We start from the raw sequence: 15663 nt of genomic DNA on the forward strand, positions 1-15663 counted from the left end.
TATTGTGCAAGTCAAAATAGCTAAACAAGTGGTATTCATATTGAAATGTACAGTTTCAGATTTATTGATTATGAATTTCCATTGGATACATGCAAATAAATCGTGTGACCTTATGTTTAACATCGACCTCGGGTTTTCCATGTATTTCCAATAGAATGGGAACCGCACGGGTCTGGAAATTAAAAAGCAAATGGTTATGTTGTGCAATTGAAATGTCCAGGGATTACATTTTTGGTCGGAATAATGTGTTGTCATAACCAGTATTCTGTATGCATTCACGGTATCGATGTGTTTTATTTTTCTATTCTGGGCTGGAAATGTTTACACGCAGTGCACATGGCTTACCAAGTCGTGTGCCAGGAAGAGGGCACTGCGCCTTTGTGTTTTTGTTAGGCAACTCAAAGAGGACACGGTGTCCTATAAAGTGTACACATTAATGGCCAAAAAAACCCCTGGGTTGCATCAATGCGCTAATGTTCAGTGGCAAGGCAGCAGGGTTCCTTGAATAAAATGTCAAATGTACCTCGTACTTAGTAGCGAGCGAGCTGACAAAGCTCGCTCGCTGGAATCAAACCCCAAGGCCGTTGATCAGAATGCTAATTGCGTAATTTCCAAAGAGCTGTCACGATGCGAAGTTAAAAGTTAAACGTTGTAGAGTGTCCACAAAAAAAATGGTATATAATCATCAGTCGTGATCTAGCCACCGCTGAACGAAGGCCTACCCCCCACCACCACCCCCTGGTCGTTGCCATTCCTCACAGTCATGCGATGTCACAATCTCTGTCGCCCTTGCACACGAACCGCACGTGGACCGATCTCAAGGCTCCATCTCCACAGTGGCCGATTCCACTTGGAAGCCTCTTTGTCGTTTGCCTTCCATTCCATCACCAGTCTTGCTCACCAGCAATCGTCTTGCTTGGTCTCAAGTCAATATGATGCGAGCATATTGTTCTTTTATATGCATGTCCCTCTTTGCCGCCCCTCAGTGTAATTCCCAGCGTGCATCTCTCCATGCTACTCTGCGTACTTTGTAGCTTTTGTTAATTTTTTTGTTATTTTTCATTATGAATTTTATTTTTTTCTTTCAATGCCAAATGTTTTTTTCATCATACAACAGCGCTCCATCTCGTTCTCGCTCGCCTCTTTATGTCATAATTTTGACCTTGCTCTGCCTTCAACAATTGTACACATTGTTATATTGCGTTCCAGTTGTGTCCCTCCAAGGGTAACTTCCTTTTGTTCGGTGGATTTGTTGAACAAGATTTCAGTGGTGCTCACACTCTATTTTGTATTCAGCACAACCTTGCTTCCCTTTATATTCTTGGTTCTTTCGGTAAAGTGACGTAGAAGGGAAACAATAAAATAATACAAATATTAAACAATAAAAATTATCACGACGTTTCGACTGCAACACAAGCAATCATCATCAGGTGTGATTGCTTGTGTTGCAGTCGAAACGTCGTGAGAATTTTATTGTTTCATATTTTTATTATTTTATTGTTTCCCTTCTACGTGGTGACTTTACCGAAAGAACCAAGAATATGAATCTCTGCAGTCACGAAAGCTTTAAATCAACATTTGCTGCCCTTTGTCAAGCAAAACATAAACCGACGCCCCGCGGTTCCTCCCCATTGGCTGGTATTGCGGTGACGTCACAACGACGAGTGCGCAACGCAAGCGTGAGCAGGCGCACGCTTGGAGTGGACGGAACGAGGGAAGGAACACGTGGCCCCACGTTCGAGGGACCTTGTTGACCTGCTTGGCACAGCAAGTCGGCGTGGGCAGGACGCATCGCCGGTCGACGAGATGGGAGACGGACGGCGGGCGTGGGAGGGTAACAACATCTGAGAGGACGAACTCCGCTGTGCTGGACCAAATTGGATCGGCTCGCGCGTGTGCGGTAAGTGAGAACGGGATCGTGGCACCTCGGGACGTCGTGAGATTGCTGCGGTTTCTGGTTGCGTCTATTGTCCAGCAGTGGATTAAAAAAAAATGGCTGGTGATGGTATAAGTTGAAGGTTTATTTTTGTACTTGTTCGACAGTAATGCATTGAAATATGCACGCTCACAGGTAGTACTTTGTTATGCAATACAGTACTGTAATGTAGTTTGTTTGGTGTTTAAAGTCCAATATATACAACATTTAGTCATACTAATGATATATATGAAAAAAAAAGGTTTTGCTGGCTGGTTGCACTTTCTCTGTGCATGTATATTATTCAGGCCTCGGTTTGTGCGAGCTTTAAGAAAATTCACCAACTTTTAAATGGCAGCAAAACAACACTCTTCCATCGTAATGGGAATCTCACTTGCAAAGTTGTGAAGATGAGAACAAAATAATGGGGGAAATATCGCATCGGAGTTAGCAACGAGGGAGAGAACGCCGGGCAGGAGTTGGCAACCATCCGCTGGTTGAAGGTAATGACGTTTCTTTTTTCTTCCAAAGAGGAGAAGTCTCTAAGTTGGACACGGAGGACCTCAAATGGGGCAATTTAGAAATGAAAACATAAAATGCCAAAGGAGTCACAGCGTGCCGATGGTGGTGGCTCGCTTTTATGGAAACCTACTGACTAACATACCGTACAGGGATACGCAACCGCTGGTGCAAATACCCACTGCCCCGAGTGAGCATTCACTAAAATTATGCAATGTATGATATGTAGCCTTGCCAAAATGTTTTGTATGGCCACGGAAATGTATGTGAGCCGCAGCTGGGATTGCCCCTGACTTTATCGAGTATATTCCATTATAATTTTCGCTACCAAGATAACAATAATCAAACACATAGACTTGCTTCGGGGAGTAATTATAATTTATCATTGCTCTAGTGTGCTTGTGCTTATACAATTTACTCCGTTTTTTTATTAATTGCTCTTGTAATTTTTTTGTGCGGAATTTGTTCTGTTATTCTATGAATATTCAGTGCATAAAGTCAGGACAATACGTTCCATACACTTCTTGGCTCTTGATAAATTCTGCATTTCTGTGCTTTGCAGCTCTCTATGCAACCAAATACGTATGTGTTTTATCGTGGTTGCTAAGCACGTGCCCAAAAGCCCACGAAGCCAAGCCCGTCAGCAACATGCAGTGAGTTGTAATACGTTCATGGGACCATTTTGTCTTGGTGCTGTTCGCCTTTTTGGCATCCTCTGATCTAACACTGGTGAGATAAGGCCATGAAGGAGGCGGCATGTGATGTAGGCCGATCAGTTTCAAAGACAACGCATACATTATTAGAGCATGTTTGTTTGCATGTTTGTATCACAAGCATGTTGTGGTAAATGCAGACTTGATGCCTTGAAATAGGCTTTTGAACATTGCCGGAACGGGCAAAACCGTTTATCTTGTTGTCGTTGTAATCATTGCAATACGTTTCTTGAATTGAACTAGGGTATCAAGAACTTGGTAAAATAGACCATGGCAGAGGATCCCGAAGTGGAAGAGAAGAAGCAGATATTAAAGTGTTGTGTGACCTGCATTGTGGTGTTTGAGTATGCTGCTCTCCATCCTTTTCTATGCACAACCCGGCTGTTTTTTATTTATTTAACTCTTTGACAATGTTCACGTTTCAGATCTATGCCATAGCATGGATCTGAAACGTGAACATTGTCCTATGGCAGCTTTTTTTTTAAATCAAAAGTTAGTCGTAAACAATTTACGATGCCTGTCTCATTTGTTTTGAATTATTGCAGATAGTCATGGGTGTTATTGTCGTTTAAGTAATTGTGTTGAAATTATTAGTTTTTTCAAGAATTGTAGATTATGCAAACGAGGCATGAAGATATTGTCTTAAATATGTATTCTAGAACTTTTCAAATGTCTGGCTAAAACATGACAATTTTCAGGTATATGAGGTGAATTAACAATATGTGCATATATAAAACTTGGTCACCAGGGACAAGATCATACAATTCACTGCGAGAGATATTTGCATGGTTCAGTAATTCTCGGCGCAAGTCCAGCATCGCTCTAGTCGTACTGAACACTGCTTTTGAAAATATAAGATAGGTGCCACTTTCCCTCCCCTCCAGTGATAAACAGTCACGCTTTATGCTGGCACTTTTAGTCCTTCCCTGCCATCTGCTGGACATTTTGAGTATTGTAGGTTTCTCCACTGATCCATATTATTTCTTCTCCACGGATGCTGGCCTGCAAAAATCACACATTCTGGAACATATTTTCTTTTACAAACAGTCCTTTATTCAGTGCCCATGCATAACTTTACACCTGCAAATTTGTTTCTGAAACAAGCTGCACAATTTTCGATTTAAAGCTTTCGTGACTGCAGGGATTCATATTCTTGATTCTTTCGGTGAAGTCACGTAGAAGGGAAATAATAAAATAATAGAAATAAAACTATTAAATTCTCACCACGTTTCGATTGCAACAATCATCATCAGGTGTAAAAACCACTGCAGGAAAATTTGAAAAAAGTGACCACTTTTTTCAAAGTGACCACTTTTTTCAAATTTGATGATAATTGCTTGTATTGCAATCGAAACGTCGTGAGAATTTAATAGTTTTATTTTTATTATTTTATTATTTCCCTTCTACGGGACTTTACCGAAAGAACCAAGAATGAGCTGCACATTATTAGCATGCTAGCTTGTTTTAAAGCGTTCGTGACTGCAGGGATTCGTATTCTTGGTTCTTTCGGTAAAGTCACATAGAAGGGAAACAATAAAATAATAAAAATATAAAACAATAAAATTCTCACGACGTTTCGACTGCAACACAAGCAATCATCATCAGGTGTGATGATGATTGCTTTTGTTTTATATTTTTATTATTTTATTGTTTCCCTTCTACGTGACTTTACTGAAAGAACCAAGAATTTGCTAGTTTGTGTTTTATGTTTGGGAAGTATTACCTTATTTATACAATTTGTTAAAAATATCTACATAGGAATTCCCAATCTTGGAACTATTTTGATATATTCATAATAAAGCAATAGTAAAGCAATCCACTATTCTGGCAAATCGCCCTATGATGATGGATGTAATTACCCGCGAAACGTCGTATTCAAATTGTAAATGTGGATTTGTTCTCCAATACATCAGTGAGCTGAAGTAGTAACATATAAAATCTTGACTTAAAGCTTTCGTGGCTGCAGGAATTCATATTCTTTGGGTCTTTCGGTAAAGTCACGTAGATAGAACAATAAAATGATAAAAATGAAAATAAAGTGAATAACCAGTTTAAGTCATAACTGGCTGTGATGTTTTTATCCTACCTTCCGATGTTAGCAGTTATTTTCGACTCTCTGATTTTATATTAACGGGTTCACACGAACACAGCCGCCGTTTACATTGACATGCTAATCTCTTACATTGACATGCTAATCTCTCTTACTGTAAAATCACTAGCCCCGCCTACTTCGTTTACACAGCAGCCGTTTACATTGACATGCTAATCTCTTACATTGACATGCTAATCTCTCTCATTTTACATCACTAGCCCCGCCTACTTCGTTTATGACCCTTGGGCTACACCCATTTCAAACCTTTAAAACAGCCTGCGTCAGCAGCTTTTCCCCCTCTTTTTTCACCTGTTGACGATTGCTTGTGTTGCGATCGAAACGTCGTGATATATTTTTTCTTTTTAAAAATTATTTGTATTCACTTTATTTTTATTCGTATTATTGTATTGTTCTATCTACGTGACTTTACCGAAATACCCAAAGAATAGGAACTAATTGGCGCGTTGTTTACGTGACAAACCTTAATGGCTGCGTCGGGTGGTGGAGGGTTACGACACATCGCATGCGATCTAACCCAAAATTAATATCGTCTTAAACTATTTTGATATCCTGTAACGAGGACAGGGGTGGTCGCACTGGCACTGCGACTCGGGAAACTGCACGTGGCTCGCAGACAGTTCAAGTGAAGTTCGATAAACACGCAGCAATTTTTCTCTCTCCAAACTTTTCACTGTACACCTGATTTGAAAAGGGAACAATCTCTGGAAGCCGGAGGGACTTGGGGCATGGCTTTCAGCAGCAGAGTCGGACACAAGTACTCCGACGGCGCTCAAGGAAGATTTGTGAATTAGAAGCTCCATCGTCAACCAATGCGAGCGAACCAGCCTTGTGACCATTCCACATCACGTGGTTCTCTTTCAGTCGGTGGTCATTGTGACGGTTTTAGTACGCCACGCGGATAGGATCAGGCGGTTTGCCCACCCCTGATTTAGAATTATGCCCATTTAATTCTAGTCAGCCAACTCTAGGCTTGCCTGTTTTTTTGACGGATACATTTTTGTACTTCAAGTATGTGATTCCATTTCAAAGCATTGCCATTGTAATTAATGTGCTGTACATCATATCAATGGAAAATGGTGGATACAAGTAAAGCTTACATATACATCTCTATATATTAAAGGCAAAGTTGTGAATGTGTGTCCGTTCAAAATGTTTAGCGTACTTCCCAGCATGCAACAAACTGGAAATTTGCCATGTGGGTACTTTTTTTTTCAGACTGTACACCATGCAAAAATTATAAAAAATACACTTTTTTTGTGGGGGGGGGGGGTGGGGGGGGAGCTCAATAATGCATATTTTTTTTGCACGGCAAGCGAGCTGTGACGTCAACTCTGTCACGTGACCCGCGCATGTGGAAGCGTAACGCATTGTAGTGTAGCGGTTAGCGCGCCGCGCTACGAACCCGGCGACCCGAGTTCGATTCCCGCTCACGGCCACCACCGGTGACGATTATTTTAACCGGTCCTGGGCCTCCCCTAGGTCGACTCAGCCTCAAATGATTAACTGGTGTGGTGTGAGAACATCGCCACTGGGGAGACAAAGGCGGCCGGGCGTGGTGGATCCAAGTCCCGGGCGAAGCCGGGTCGTACAGTTAGTATTTCATATACAAACCTTCATCTCATTTAATACGTAAGTTTTACTCATGCAATGTATATGCCAAAGAAAAAAATCAGAATGGCTGCACTGCTTACAAAACAAACCAGACCTGGCCAACAGGTGACATTGGAAAATCTATGTATTTGACCGACATTCAAGATACCGGGAACCTTTATGACGAAGTAACGTGGAAAAAGTGACCAACACAGTATAAGTTCAAGCAAGGCCGTAGCCATGAAGTCAACATTGTGGGGGGGGGGGACCAAATCTTCCAAGGGCTATGGGGATCCCCCCCCAGAAAAAAGTCTAAATTTGAAAACGAATTTCCTGCCTAAAATATTTTAAAATTCACCAACACATATGATGGACTTTTTTTTTTTACAATAATGTCTAATAGTGTATAGTATTACATTGCTCTGTTTTTTCTTTTTTTTACCTTTTCTTGTTTCATTGTATGTAATGACAGAGATTAGGGATTAATAAAGTACAACCATAACCACAATCATATAAATAGAAATCTATTTTATAGCAATATATTGGGGCGGGGGGGGGGACATTTTGAGCATAAAATATATTATAATTACGGCCTTGAGTTCAAGCTGGGCTACTGCAATCCGGTTTGTCCACTAGGCGGAGACACGTGCCGAAAATCGAAGGTGCATTGACCCTGTGAATTTTTATTTCATCATCATGATCGTCTTCAGCCATGATGTTTCCCATTACCCACCAATCCATCTACCAAGACCTCAACAATGTACCTCGTCGCAGACGCAAGTCCTGATCCCCCTTCTGGGATCGCACTCTCAGCCAGATCCGGAAGAATGATGGCAAACAGAGTGGAACAAACGCGGACGTTCAGAATAAAAAAACACAATTGGAGACCCAACATCACACCTCCTAGCTGTGGCATTCCTCGAAGACACTGGTGGAACCATTAACCGCACAAGAGCCAAGAAATATCAACAGGTCCATACACACATGTCCTTCGTGAAGAGAAAACCCACAGCCGTGCGATCGTGGTCATGCAGCCCAAACTGGACCAGAGAGTAAACCACAGCAGTCTACGCTCCTTCAACGGAGGAGTCGCATGAACTAGACGAACACTCTCTCGAAGCCCTCTCGTGGCTAGCAGACGTCGACAAAGACATTTACCTCCTGAACATATCGCCATGCACAAGGATAGCAAGAATAGCATCTATCCATGGCTGGATGAAAGCCCCCCAAAGCCATCACACTCTCTCACGGTCTCGCAATGCAAAATTCCACGGATGTATTTTCTCGTACCTTAATGTAATCATATCCTCATGAATCTAACAAAATCCCGTAATTCGAAGCAAATGGCTAAAATGGCACCAATGGAAATGAGTTTCCCCTGCTCTCTTGATCCAGAAGGAAAATGCTCCGACTTTCGTATGGCGCATAAGCGCAGGCGTTTAAAAATAGGAAAATGTAATGCAGTACTCGTCCTAAATCTATTGGTAAAAACAGCACGCAGGATAACGTTTGTGCAACTTGATGTCAGATGACTCAGCGGCAGAGTGAGTGACTCAAAAGCGGAAGGTGACGAGTCCAAATCCTAGGTGGGATTGATTCAGCTCGTCGCCTCAACGGGATGAAGAAAATGAGTGTTTTTTTTATAAATTTATGGACTTGGTCGTAGGAATGTGCTCATTTGAGCATAAAATCACTTTGATTTTCTATGCCAAAACATATGAATGCATTCAATTAGCAGGTCATAGCAGACACCACTTAGTTAATAATTTATAGCGTCAGCCTTGCTAGCTTGCTCTTGTCTCACGAATGTCACATCTAAGGACATTTAAGGTCACAGAGTAAGTGCGTTGAAAGACAAGAATATGAATTTAGGTGGACACACACAAGTAAATGGGTAGTCAATACGGTGTTGATATATATGTATAAAAGATTCTGTATTGTGCTCTTCAAGAAGAAGAAGACAATCATAGTGCCCAAACTCCTGGGCACAACCATTCCTAGCTACGAAGCCTAAGTAGTATTTTGTACCCACTGGCAACACAGAGACGGATTATAAAGAAAGCAGGAAATTAATCCCGCCGTGTATATACAAAATTAACAATAATAATTATTATTATAATTTACAGCCCTCTGTCAATTCATTACACTTATTGAAGGTTTTCCTTGCCATGTTGATTATAGGGGTTGGTTGGTTGACCATACTTCAGCACCACTGGCTCAGATATCACTCGCCACTAATGTTAGCCGTTCACTGGGGTCGCTGGGTTATAGAGCAGTGCGCTAACCATTGTTGCCACCTATTTATACACGTGCAGTAGTTACGTACACACGTAACTTCTCTAGGTAGTAATTGGCTAACGGCACACAGGTATTAAATGTGTGTGTGTTTAAGAGCCATGCATTCCTAGCCAAGTGATGTGCTATGTTGAGTATCATGTTGTGCACAACGTGTATATATTTTCTTAGCAATGTAAATAAATAAACAATTGTGACCTCCATTTGTAGTCATCGCATTCCCGAGTGAAATGAGGCCCACCCTCTTACAGGCGGGCCGGGCTTAATGCATGGCGACTTCCCAGCGTGACTTGTTTATGTCTGGAGCCATAAACGAGGTCACATCATTAACCCCGGCATGTCCTAGACAGGCATTGCCACCACGCATTCCAGCGCGTGCCAGTGCGTGCATTATCGCAATGCCCCGGCATATCAAATGAGAAAAGAGTGGACCGTCGCTTGTTAATGCCACCGCGGTTAAGTGTTGCCCTTCGGCTGTTGTCCGGCAAATGTGATACGCCGAGGTTCGGTGAGGTTATTCGCACTCTTTGATGCGCCGTCCTCGTACAGGAGAGTTACCCACGTTGCTGTGAATGTAACTTCACTTCAACCTTAAGTATCATCTCTCTGTCTCTCTATCTCTCATACGCACGAGTTCGTGGTGTCAAGGGATGGACGCAGCGGTTGGCGGGCAACTGCGCTTTTAACTCGGCCACACCGAGTTCGATATCCCAGGCAGGGCTTGAAGGCGGTGGGCGGGGGGGTGTCGAGTGCTACCACGTTTACATTGATGGCAGGGATTGGAAAGACAGCAACAACGCACTCGTGCCTGCGTATACACATGCACATGTGGGTGTGTGAGTATGCTTCTGTACATGTATACACAAACGAGCGTACACACCCAGGCAGACGCATGTGCATCGGTAGATCATGGTCCCCGTATGCGTGCTATGTCTTTGTACAGACTGTTGGGGCGAGTGTTGTTAGCAAGCGCCTCTCCGATTAGCAAGGTTGGCGGCGTACGGTGTGAAACAAGTTTAAGGGCAGGCAGCATGACCGACCGTCTTTATCTTCCCCAGTGCTGATATTTACATACCGTATCGAGGTGCTCATTTAATGCTGAATTAACTCATGGCGGGGGATGATGGGCACTATACATACTCCACCGCACCGATCAGCGTGGACTGGTGACCAGGACTAATCCAGATATAACTCGCCACTGATGTTAGCCGTGGCCTGGAATCGAACAAAGTTGGCTGGGTGTTTTTAGTTTTTTTTTCACCATATTGCGTTAACCACCACTGTTAAAATCGTGCGTATATCCACACACACACACCATGTGGTCACGTGATTCTAACCCACTAAGTGGACAGGCGTTTGACAGCGGATCACCTCTGATTATAAAGGCCAGGGCGTGGCTCTCGATCGGGTGGTGCAACCCGGGTGGCCGCCGATTGCATTGCGCGATAACGATGCAATCGTGCGTTGATAGGATCGCATTCCATCAATCGCACAGCAATCGCGTGGAGCGGTGTATCCGGGTGTTCACATCAGTGGCGAGTAATCGGGATATCTGGAGATGAACTGGTTCCGTACCACCCTCGTCACCGAGAAGGACTGACCACAGCGTTGTAATGTACCTGTAAAGGAGCATGCGCTAGGACATCCAGTCCTAAAATCCAGAAATTGATTGAACAAAGGGCTGTGAATTATTATTTAAATAAAGCGTGTGTACGTGTGTACGTGTGTTTATTGCGCATGTGTCTTTTTACAGGCATGCAAAGTGCTGCTATTTGCCGATGTTGATGACATCCCAAAGTGCTTTTTTTAAACGCTGATCTAACCACAGATAAAGACAACTTAACATGATCAGTGGGACCAGTTATACTGGAAACTGCGTTTTGCATTCTGAGTAAAGCACTCAATTGTGTAATGCACGTGTCAGTAGCAGATTTGTAGAAACTAAACTAAAAACTCAACTTCGTATTATACCAGTGAAGGCCCACTGAGCTATATAGCTATTTTTCAGAAGTGACCTGCCCACAAGTGATAGTCCAACGAAGTAGCTTAGCATCATGTGGACATTTACCGCAGCCAAATACTCTAAACGCATGTTTCGAAATGTGGAGTGAAAACCCGGAGGAACTGGAAAAAAAATCCACACAACCAAGGGGAGAATACACAAACTCCAAATATATAGGCGTCAGGGTCGGGATCGAACCCAGGACGTCCTGTATAACAGGTGAGGTAGTTAACATCTCGCCACCTGTTTTGGGGAGCACGGATGTTGTGGCATAAAAGTTGCCGGCGACATTGGATTCTGCTGCGCTGCCCAAAGTTGTCCACGACACCGCTCCACTGAAGCCCCACGCCAACTTGCGTCTGAGATCTGCCAAGCCCGGGTGGGTGCGTTACGGCTGATTTTCTCACGGGCACTTTGTGCAGATTGCAAAGCGTGTCAAATGAGGGCAATAACCCTATAATGTTTCATCCAACAGTGAAGACAGAAGGATTTGGAAGTGATTGTTATGGCGTCAGTTTACAGTCGTTATTTGTTCCACAGAAGTAAATTTCCCCGCCGAAGACATACGAGCGCTGTATGGCCCCGTGTGTCGAGTTAGTGTCGGGCATTAAAGTTAACATGACTGTGCCGTTAAACATTAAGAGTTAGAAATAGCATATGCCTTCATGAGTGAGCATTTTCACTGCCAATGAGGGCTGCATTAGGGATATACATTAGGAATGAGCATTAACAATATGCATTAGGACTGAACATTAACGTTATGCATTAGGGGTTGCCATTAGCGTTATGTATTAGGGGTTGCCAGTGCAGTTATGCTTTACATGAGTGACCGTTATCATCACCATCATCATGCATTAGGGGTTAATGTTAGTGTTTTCCACTAGGATTAGCATGCAGCATAAATGGGTTAGGATTAGGATTAGGCTGACCCTTAGTCTGAAATAATAGGCCTGATTGATGACTTAAGGCACATTATTGCGGTACATAAATCACACCTGGGCTCCCACACGTTGCACATGAGGCATGGCCACTTTCAGAACCAGTTTGGGGCATGACTTACTGCTGCATAAATTGTACCACACCAGGGCAGCTGATAACCTGCCCCGTGAATTCTTTGTGTCATTTGACCTAAGCGCAGAACCAATGAAATCACACAGCACTTGGGAATAGCATCTGTCCGAGGAATGACACCTGGTCCCCCATACACCATCTACTTTACAGGTTGTTTCAAGCCTCTTAGGAATTTGGCCTCTCAGGAAAAGACTTATTTTCCTGGTACAACGGCAGCCCCCACCAGCGACCGATCAAGGAATGATCGGAGGGAAGGGGTGTGAGCGAAATGGTGGTCCCGAATTTTCAAGTTGTTCCAAATAGGGTCCTTAATTTATCATAATAACAAGTACACATTCAGTATATTTTTTTTCTAATAAACATGAGCAAAATGCATTATTGCGGGTCTCAAGGAGACAATTTCCCTTCCACCCCCAATCGTGTGCGTCGCTGACTATAATCGTTTCACACAATCAAGATTGTTTTTGTGCAAATATAAAGGCTCATATTCCCTTGCCTAATGGACACGTGGCCATCTTTTCAACACCACATCTGTGCAACGTTAATTTGCAACTGATGTGACGGTCTATTGTGTTAGCAAGGTGTTGCATCTCTGTGGCGTGTTATTCGGGGAAACCGTTTTAAATGAGCCAACTGCTGTGTTCTCAGGCTCGGGGGTTTATCCACTTTGCCCAGAATCCGCTAAGCCACGGCGGGACGAGGGCCCAGCATTCCAAGGAGCCCCGAGCAGCAAAGCATCTACCCCCCCCCCCTCCTGTTTCACACTGCGGACAAACCCACAATGAGCCCCGACCCACCAGGGCCTGATTAGCCAGGAGCCAGAGTGGGCTGTTCGCTGTGATGGGTCCACGGGGATAGGCAAACGGAGACAGCCAAAAATATTGTCTTGGCACAGGGCTCCGCATGACCTGAATCCAGGCCTGGGTATCCTTATAGTCCTGCCATGGTCACAAGCATGGGCCATGGTTTAAAGGATTTAAGGCCTCTGGCTCTGGCAGTGAAACTATGGCACTTTAATTGAGTTAACTGAGAGACAGAATGCTATGCTCACGGGGGGGGGGGGGGGGGTATTTTTCCTTTAAAGAAAAATAAATGGCAAAGCAAATGATTTTAAAAAGTTGTGCACATTCCACGTTAAAATATTGCAAGCCAGGAAGCTGCAGTGAATAAAAGTTTTGCTTGCTCGGTTCTAAAATTTATTTAACACATGTTCATCGTACGTATTGCACGGTATCCCCAGCTGCCCCATACTTTTCTGGATACACGACACATCTAAGTTGTGCAAACTTACGACTCCCTCGACTGCAGGCTTCATTAGCTGCCGTAGTTTAAACAAGAGCCGGAGATTTGTGTTCACTGTTTAATGCAGTAGATGGCCACAGTGAGCTGTAGGTCGGAAGAGTTGTGCGAATGAGAGAACCGTTAAATAGCAAGACTCCTCCAAAAGACACCGCTGTTCATTTCCCACAAAGTGGCACTTACTGTGTCAACAGTGGACGGGTTGAAGAGCTAAAATACTGAGTGCTAAACCCAAGTTTATCTTGCCAGTGTGTTTTGGACCATGGGAACAATCACAAAAGAGAGCATTTTGTTGCATTGTACAGTATATGTTAAATAATACATTTATTACAGACCTCTGTCAATCAATTTACTGCTGGACGATGTGCTTTTTGCTATGTAATTAAGTCAAATGGGTTTCAGTTATTATTAATTCGCTACGGTTTCATTAAAGATGGTATGTTGCACAAATACTCGCCCCATCCATATGCATGTATTCAATGGGGGGGAAAAACACAATCGCCTAAATATAGCTTCTTCAAGTTGTTGATGGGTTTATTAGAAAAATATACATGGTGGCAACAAAGTCCGTTTGCATGAAGGGCCTCTGGCACATTATGCCCTCTCAATTAGGGAAATATTTTAACCAGGAATCCAGTGGATGATGGATCGGCAGAGGATCTGATATAACGTGGCGACTCCGACGCCCAGACCTGACAACAGAAACATGTGATAATAATAACAATAATTCTCATTGTGGAAATTTCATCGGGGAATTATCGTCGAGGAGAATACTTCACCCTTAACATTAACAAATAGTGCAGAACTCAAAATAGCTGTCCTGAACTGCTGGTACAGTATCAAACCATCATCCATTTAGAAGAATCTCCCGGGGACAACCTGGGCATGAATCCATCTGTGTGCTGAGAATGGAAGTCAATTTAACACGTAGCTTTTCACGACCAATGTTATCCATAAGAGGTTTTTTCGGGGGTTAGATCGCGCAAATATAAATGTGTCGTTAAACCCGCCACTACCCGACACAGACAATTGGTAAGGTTGGTCATGTAAAGAAAAACATGCCAGTTAGTTTCTAGTTCAGCCCACCGGTGTGTTGAACTCGTAACTAATTGCCATATTTTGTTTACAAACCTTACTAATTGGCTGTCGAGTGGTGGCGGTTTTAACGACGCATTTATATTTACGCGATTTTACCCAGAATACCTCTTTTATGGGCAACAAAGTCCGTTTGCATGAAGGGCCTCTGGCACATTATGCCCTCGGAATTCGGGAAATAGTTGAATCAGGAATTCAGTGGATGATAGATTGGCAGAGGATCTGATATGATGTGGCCACCCCGATGCCCAGCCCTGACAACAAAAACATGTGGTAATAATAATAATGATAATTCCCATTGAGGAATTTCGTATGGGGATTTATCGGCAAGGAGAATGCTGCACCCTTAAGGTTGACAAATATTTCAGAACTCAAAATAGCTTTCTTGAATGTGCTAGTACAGTACGCAGCCATCATCCACTTGGAAGAATCTGTCTAGGACAACCTGGGCACGAATCCAGCCGTGTGCTGAGAAAGGAGGTCAACATAGAGGGGCTTTGTGCGGCCACCCTGTATACACAAATGATCGATCTCATTTGCTTATACAAATGAGAGGTGCTCCACCTGGCGGACTGAGTGTCTCAATATTAGTGGGTGCACGTTTGGGTGTCCAGAAATCCAATCAGATTTATAACAACAATGATAATTTTAACAATGATATTTGTAATACGTACAATATCTCACAGACACAAATGACCGAGGTGCACACTCGAGAGCCGGGCGACTTAAGTGTGTGGTTGTGACGGGGGGGAAGCTCTTTAGGTGCCTCGTAGCCAACCGAGTTTATGAGATTTGGGCCCGTATATATACTGTAATTAATATACGTCGCTGTGGGATGCTGTTGGCATGAATGACGCTGTATAAAATGAAAGCGTTATTGTTGAAAGCCGCTGCGGATTGAACGCTACTGTGGCAGCTGCTAAGAATGTCCAGCAGCAGCAGCAGCAGAGGGAACGGTGGCCGCTTGCCTTCCAAACGACGCAGGCTGCCACGGATAAATCGAAGTCCGGTAGTGGTCATGGCCTCGCTCCTCGGTGTACAGAGGAGGAGC

At 43.4% G+C, this 15663-nt stretch overlaps 1 long non-coding RNA gene across 1 annotated transcript; it reads left to right on the top strand.

Annotated features, from left to right (window-relative positions):
* Window positions 1–247: 247 nt before the first annotated feature.
* Window positions 248–6474, top strand: LOC116944965 (uncharacterized). The gene is made up of 3 exons (XR_004403181.2): window positions 248–1900; window positions 2224–2418; window positions 2997–6474. It is a non-coding gene; the product is annotated as an uncharacterized LOC116944965 (long non-coding RNA).
* Window positions 6475–15663: the final 9189 nt, after the last annotated feature.

This window comes from Petromyzon marinus, chromosome 22 (genome assembly GCF_048934315.1).
Source record: "Petromyzon marinus isolate PM22_M1 ecotype Great Lakes invasive population chromosome 22, UKy_Petmar_22M1.pri1.0, whole genome shotgun sequence".
Lineage (NCBI taxonomy): Eukaryota > Metazoa > Chordata > Hyperoartia > Petromyzontiformes > Petromyzontidae > Petromyzon > Petromyzon marinus.